This window comes from Phascolarctos cinereus, unplaced genomic scaffold, assembly GCF_003287225.1.
Source record: "Phascolarctos cinereus isolate Bilbo 61053 unplaced genomic scaffold, phaCin_HiC Scaffold_185;HRSCAF=761, whole genome shotgun sequence".
Classification (NCBI taxonomy): domain Eukaryota; kingdom Metazoa; phylum Chordata; class Mammalia; order Diprotodontia; family Phascolarctidae; genus Phascolarctos; species Phascolarctos cinereus.
This window is the reverse complement of record NW_027555497.1, coordinates 24,204-31,663: the sequence shown is the minus strand read 5'-3', so window position 1 is coordinate 31,663 and position 7,460 is coordinate 24,204.

The window sequence follows — 7,460 nt, the reverse complement described above, 5'->3', positions numbered from 1 at the left end:
CGAGTAAAATGTATCTCTTAGTTCCTGGGTAAAGTTGTTTGTCTCTTACCTCAGCCAATGGGGATAAAGAGATTCAGGTAAACAAGAGGGGAGGGGGAGTTTCCTAGAGTTGTTTGTCTGAGGGTATGTAACTGCTTATTCGCTGCTCATCCACCCTGGGTAGGTGATGCCCAACTCTCACGTGAGACTTGCTAGAATAAAACTTCTGTTTTCTACCTGGAGAAACCTCTAAGTTTTTATTTGGGTAAGTGGGAAGTAGAGGAAAAACTGGGAAGAGAAATGAGAGAGCTGCAAGAAAATCATGAAAAAGAAGTCAGCAGCTTGCTGAAGGAGACCCAAAAAAATACTGAAGAAAATAACACCTTACAAAATAGCATAACCCGAATGACAAAAGAGGTCCAAAAAGCCAATGAGGAGAAAAATGCCCTAAAAAGAAAAATTGGCCAAATGGAAAAGGAAGTCCAAAAGCTTACTGAAGAAAATACTTACTTAAAAATTAGAATAGAACAATTGGAAGCTAGTGACTTTATGAGAAATCAAGACACAGAAAGGGGATGGAACATATAGACTAGTCCAAGATTTGAGGGAAGTTAATAAGGTTGTACTACCATCCCACCCAGTGGTTCCTGACCCCTACACGATCCTGGGAAGAATAAATGGAGGCAGTAGGTGGTTCAGGTTCAGTGTAATTGATTTAAAAGATGCATTTTGAGCCTGTCCCTTAGACCTTAGTAGTAGGGACATCTTAGCTTTTGAATGGGAAGATCCTGAGACTGGGAGGAAGCAGCAGTATAGGTGGTGCATCCTGCCCCAGGAATATACAGAATCACCAAATTTATTTGGACAAGTCCTTGAAAAAATCCTGGAAGGGTTTAGAGCTCCCCTTGGGACACAAGTATTACAATACGTAGATGATTTGCTGGTGACAGGTAACATGAGAATAGAAACTAGTGAGGTCCCAATCAAATTGATAAACTATTTGGAATCAGAGGGTTTGAGGATTTCCAAGCATAAATTACAATTTGTGGAACGAAAGGTGAAATAACTGGGACATCTAATCAGTGAGGGGCAGAAGAGGCTGGATCCAGAGCGGGTGGCAGGAATCCTTCAAACTCCCCTCCCGAAAACAAAGGGGGAACTCAGAAAGTTCCTGGGGTTAGTAGGGTACTGCAGAAATTGGATTGACTCATATGCATCCCTCACAAAACCTATGTACCAATGCTTATTGGAGGAAGAACCAGAGCAAATTAGATGGGGCCCTGAAGGGGAGGAGGATTTAAGCAATTGAAGGAAGTCCTCCCCTCCCCTCCCATTTTGACAATCCCCTCCCTGGAGAAACCCTTCCATTTATTTGTAAATGTAGACAAAGGGGTAGCACTGGGGGTCTTGACCCAAATAGGGGGAGGCCAGAAGAGACCTGTGGTTTTCTTATCAAAAATCTTGGATTCTGTGGCTAGAGGGTGGCCGACCTGTATTCAAGCAGTAGTGGCTGCTGCTATACTGGTGGAGGAGAGTAGGAAGCTGACCTTTGGGGGAAGCCTGATAGTGAGTGTTCCCCTTCAGGTGCGAGCCATCCTGAATCAAAGGGCAGGGAGGTGGCATCAGATTCCAGAATTCTCAAATATGAAGCCATGTTACTGGAGAAAGATGATTTAATAGTATCAGAAGATAATAACTTAAGTCCTGCCTCTTTTCTGACCTCAGGGGGTGGAGATGCATTTGAGTTAGAGCATTATTGAATTGACTTTATTGATCTTCAAACCTGGGTCCAGAAGGATTTACAAGAATCCCCGATTGCTGGAGGAATCAATTTTTTTCTTTGATGGTTCCTCTCGGATGGTGGAAGGGAAAAGAAGAAATGGGTATGCTATCATTAATGGGGATCAAGAATCCTTGGTTGAGACAGGAAGTTTACCAAAAAGTTGGTCTGCTCAAATATGTGAACTATGTGCCTTAAACCAGGCATTAAAATTATTAAAAGAAAGGAGGGCAGTGTTTACACTGATTCAAAGTATACCTGGGGAGTGGTACATATTTTTGGGAAAATCTGAGAAGAAAGGGGAATGGTTAACAGTAAAGGGAAGGAATTAGCACATACTACTTTAATTAGTCAGATCTTAGAGAATCTAATGTTGCCTGAGGCCATAACAGTAATACATGTGGATGGTCATCAATCTGGGCAGTCCTTTGAGTCTGGGGCAGTCGCCTTGCAGATGAGGAAGCAAAAAGGGCAGGGATGACAGAACCAGAGCTGCTTAGTCACATATTAGTTCTAATCCCCTCTTCCTCCAGTCTCCCTTCTCTCTCCTTTACCGAGGAAGAAAAACAGAAGGCGCTGGCATCAGGAGCACAGGAAAAAGATGGGTGATGGCTACTTCCAGATGGAAGAGAGGTACTGACCAGAGCAGGTATGAGGCGGGTCCTTCAACATTTACACCAGGGTAGTCATTGGGATGTCCAGAACCTGTGTGATGCCATCCTGACTTGGTTCATGTCTCCTGGTCTTTATACCTTGGCTCAACAGTTGGCAAACGGGTGCCTTGTATGTTGAAGGACAAACAAGTCTGCGTTGTGCCAGACTCTGGTAGGGGGCAGGCCCCAGGTCTTAGAGCTTTTCAGAGCATGCAGGTGGATTTCACCGAGCTACCCCCTGTAGGACACCTCAAATACCTACTAGTCATAGCAGACCGCTTAACTTCTTGGGTCGAAGACTTTCCTTTTCGATGTGCCACTGCTCCTGCAGTGGGAAAAATTTTACTAGAGCAAATAATTCCAAGGTATGGAGTGGTAGAACGGATTGATTCGGACCAGGCGACCCATTTCACAGCCAAGGTTCTGCAGGCTCTAGCCCAAGCCTTGGACGTTACCTGGGAGTTTCACACCCCTGGCATCCTCCCTCATCTGGTAAGGTTGAAAGGATGAATCAAGAGATTAAGAAACAACTTACCAGGTTAGCCTTAGCACCAATTGCACTGGAACAGATGCCTGCCTCTGGCCCTTCTCAGAATCCAAACCAAACCCCGCAGGGACATAGGGCTCTCTGAACTTTTGTATGGACACCCTTACCCTGAGGGAGAGGAAGGGAATTAGGACCCTCTGTTTGAACAAAAGGATAAATTCTCAAGAGAATATGTATCTTCCCTGGCAAAACATTTGAATACTCTTCAGATAAAGGAACTAATTGCTCAAACCCCACCATTGGGATTCCCAGTCCACAGGTACCAGCCCGGAGATTGGGTCCTGATCAGAGTTTGGAAGGAGGAGAAGCTTACTGCTACCTGGGAAGGTCCCTTTGAAGTTTTGCTGACCTCAGATACTGACATTCAGACTAAGGGAAAAGGTTGGACTCATTACACAAGAGCAAAAGGACTGATGGATTCCCCTTTGGTGTGGACTGTTGAATCCAGACATCCTGAGGAGCTGAGACTGCATCTCGGCAGAGGTCTCTTAGAGGGTTGGACACATGAACAATAAGGGCTGGAAGTGCTTGGGTGGTGTGATCATCATAGCCTTTGTTCTGTTGCTCCTTTTATTATTAGGCATTTTTATCTGTTGGGGGACCACATTTTTGGCCAAAGAATATTTCCCCTCTCCCCTCCGGTGGTGTAATCAGAGTGTGACGCCATGGAGGTTCCCTTGATCATTTTCTTATTAAGCTTGTCCTCCCTTTCCTTTCCAGCCCCAATCCCCTGGCTCCCCAGGGTCAATAGCTTCCAAAGCCTTGTTCAAATTATACCCAATTAACCTCACTAATTGTTGGATATGTGGAGGGCACAGCAGTGAGAGTATTGGCCTTGGGTCCCTGTTCCCCTGAAGCCACAATGGCTCCTTAGTAATAAGTCAGTAGTTAATAATGGGACAGGATCCTGGGAGGAATGGGAAGAGCATTCATGGCCCCTTGCTGAGAAAAAGAAGGGGTTATACTATCTGAACCAAACAGAGGGAAAGACCCCATTAAGAGAGTAGCTGTGAATGAACCTTCACAGGGCTCTTAAGAATCAGATCATATAACTGCACTGAGATTCAACGGCAGTGGAACAAAACAGGTACCCTGGACTTAATCACAATTTTGGGAAACCCCACACTGATCAAATTAAGGGAAGAAATATCCCAATGTAGGGGAGTGAGGGGAGCCATCGAAGTCCCCTATGCAGAATGGAGGTGGGTCAATGAAACTGGTGGAGGGAAGGGCTATTCCCGAGAGTATTGGAGTAAGACGAACAGAACAGAGATCCCCTCATCACTAGCTGCAAGTGGGAGAGAATGCGACACTGTGAAATGTCAGTATAGGAATGGGAGTGAGGGCAGGCCACTAGGACCCAGGGACAGGGAATATTACCTGAAAGTGGGGAATTATTCTGCTATGTTCCATCACCAACAGCCAGTTTTGAGGGGCATTATTGGATCTGTGGCCTCACTGCTTAAGCCCACCTTCCTGTTGATTGGACTGGATATGCTATTTTGGATTAGTCTGTCCCAAATCTTTTTCCTGTCAGCACAAGGAGGCAAACATTTGACTGTACCAGTTTACGATGATTTAGAATGAACAAGGGAGCCATTGATACCTCCATTGCTAGCATAGGAAATGCAAATGGGTGGGGATACTTGGCCCCCTGAAAGGATTATGAGGGAATATGGACCTGCGACTTGGGTGCAGGATGGGAGCTGGGATATCGGACCCTGATATGTATGCTTAACAGGATAATCAGACTTCAAGCAGTAATAGAAATCATTACTAACGAAACTGCTGTGACTACTGACCTTCTATCTGTTTTTGTAGACCAAAGTCAGGAGGCTATCTTACAACATAGGCTAGTCTTGGATTATCTCTTAGCTGAGGAGGGAGGTGTCTGTAGAAAGCTAAGCCTGTCCACTTGTTGTATGAGAATAGATGATGTGGGACAAACCATTAGAGATATTAACAAGAAAATCAGAAAAATTGCCCGTGTTCCAGTGCAGACCTGGTCCTCTTCATTTAGTACTCCCTGGTGGTCCTGGTTTGAGGGATGTTGGTGGAAGCAGGTATTATGGTTTTTGTTAATAGCAGTAAGTGGAGTCATACTGCTCCCAGTGTGTGCCCCTTGCATGGTGCAGTTAATTCCTACTACTGTACAAAAGACCCCCTCTAGAATGATTACATTAAAAGACCTGTCAGTGAGTCTATAAGACTAATGATATCAAGGAGTCAAGAGTGGATGACAGTCGATCAGGAGGAAGGAGGGCCCGATCTTGATGAAACAGCAAATAGGGATGCTGAAGAAATCTACTGTGTGGCACAACTGAAAGTTTCTCATATAAAATGGAAACTATGCTCCAAAAATGTAGTAAGGCTTTAGCATAAGCTGGGCCTAAGTTTCATTTGCATGTAAATCCTATGTTTTGGGGTGAGTAAGGTCCTGTACCAGCTGACCACCCCTTCCTTTGTTTTGTACCTTACCTTTGCCAAATAAGGCAATCCAAGTTTGTTTTGAGTAAAATGTATCTCTTAATTCCTGGGTAAAATTGTTTGTCTCTTACCTCAGCCAATGGGGATGAAGAGATTCAGGTAAACAAGTGGGAGGGGTTTTTCCTAGAGTTGTTTGTCTGAGGGTATATAACTGCTTATTTGCTGCTCGTATCTTGCCTCCCTACTCTAGTCCGCTCTGGGTAGGTCACGCCCAGCTCTCGCAGGAGACTTGCTAGAATAAAACTTCTGTTTCCTACCTGGAGAAACCTCTGAGTTTTTATTTGGGTGAGTGGTCTCTATGCCACTCATGGGAAACCTGTGCCCTCGAGGCACATGAGATCATGGAAGTAGCCAATGGCAAAGCCAGGACCAGACTGAAGTTTCTTAACTCACAGGCAGGCTTTCCACTGAGCCTCTTTGAAGATCCACATTTCTTATTTCCTTAGAAGTCATGCAGATTGTCTCTGTCTATGCTCTTAGGCAGTAGAGGAAGAGAAGGATCTATATTAGTGCCGACTGTGCAAAGAACAAAGTGAAATGTTTTAGCTGGTTGGCATGTAAACGGAATTCCTTAGTCCTTCAGTTCTGTGGAGTACTATATTTTCTTTAAGGGACAGAATTTGGAGAAAACATTAATTTAACTGCATTCTTTGTTTTCTGCACAACTACAATTCAAAAAGGCAAGGAGGGTGAGTTACTGGAGCAACCTCAGAATCCTTCTTAAAAGATTAGTATAAGTACTATAGCTATTGTGCTTGCCTTCAGTAAAATATGGCTGTCCTTTCTAAAGTTTCAAATTTCATATTTTCTGACTCCTAACTTCTATTGATGAAATATTAAAGCAATAGCCTTTGTTAAAGTGAGCATAAACAAATACCCTTCCCTACAGTTTTCTCTGAGAGTGTTCATTTTATATTCTAACTCTTGATTCTGTTGGTTTTGACACATTAGACGCTTTGTTTTGTGTGGAAATGCTTTGTATTTCAAAGTTAACTCTGTCAGAAGTACTTTTGAGTTCCTTTAAATGTGATCATCCTGTTCATATCTGCTCACCTGCATCCTGTTCATAAGAACCTGACACACATCATGCACAAAACTTTAAAAAGGCTTATGTAAGTGCTAGTAACAACTTGTATAGTTAATATTATTTTGTAGATCCATTTACAATTTGTGCAATACTATATGTAAAAGTCTTTGTTGCCAATAAAACTCTATCCTCTGTAAAAAAAAAAGTTTCTTTCTAGCATGGTTGAGTAAGTTCACAGCTCCACCAACAGGGCATTAGTGTCTCAATTTTCCCACATCCCTGCAACATTTGTCATTTCCCTTTTCTGTCATATTGAACAATCTAATAGGTGTGGGGTGGTACCTAAGAGTTGGTTTAGTTTGCATTTCTCTAATTAAAAGTGATTTAGACCACTTCTTCATATGCCTATATATAGCTTTGATTACTTTGTCTGAAACTGCTTTTTCATCTCCTTTGACCACTTGTCAAGAGGAATGGCTCTTATTTTTGTAAATTTGATCCTTTTCTCTCTATATTTGAGAAATGAAATCTTTATCAGGGAAACTTGCTGTAATTTTTTTTTCAGTTGTGATTACTGTATGTTCCCCTCCTACTCTCTTTCTCCTTTCACCGTGTCGATTCTCAAGTGTTTTACTTCTGAATACCCCCTCCCACTGTGTGGTCTGAGAGGTTGAGATCCCTCAAAGACTGGAGTACAGGACGGGGTCATCTGGAATGAATTCACAGACTCAAGCGTTCTTTAAGTCAAGGTGGTAGAGATATATTGTTATGCTTTTCAGCGGGCAAGGATTCTTAAGGAACCTTCAAAAGACTGAGGATGGAGGGAGGGTTTATACGGAAAAGGGCATGGGAAAGGAATGCCAGGGATACTGATTAGGTAATCCAAAGGTCCGGGTGTCTTTGGGAACTATGGATGGGAAACTACAGGGAGTATACTAGACGGGGAGGGAGATGAAAGAGGCATGGCTCTTGGGAGTCTGGCAGGAA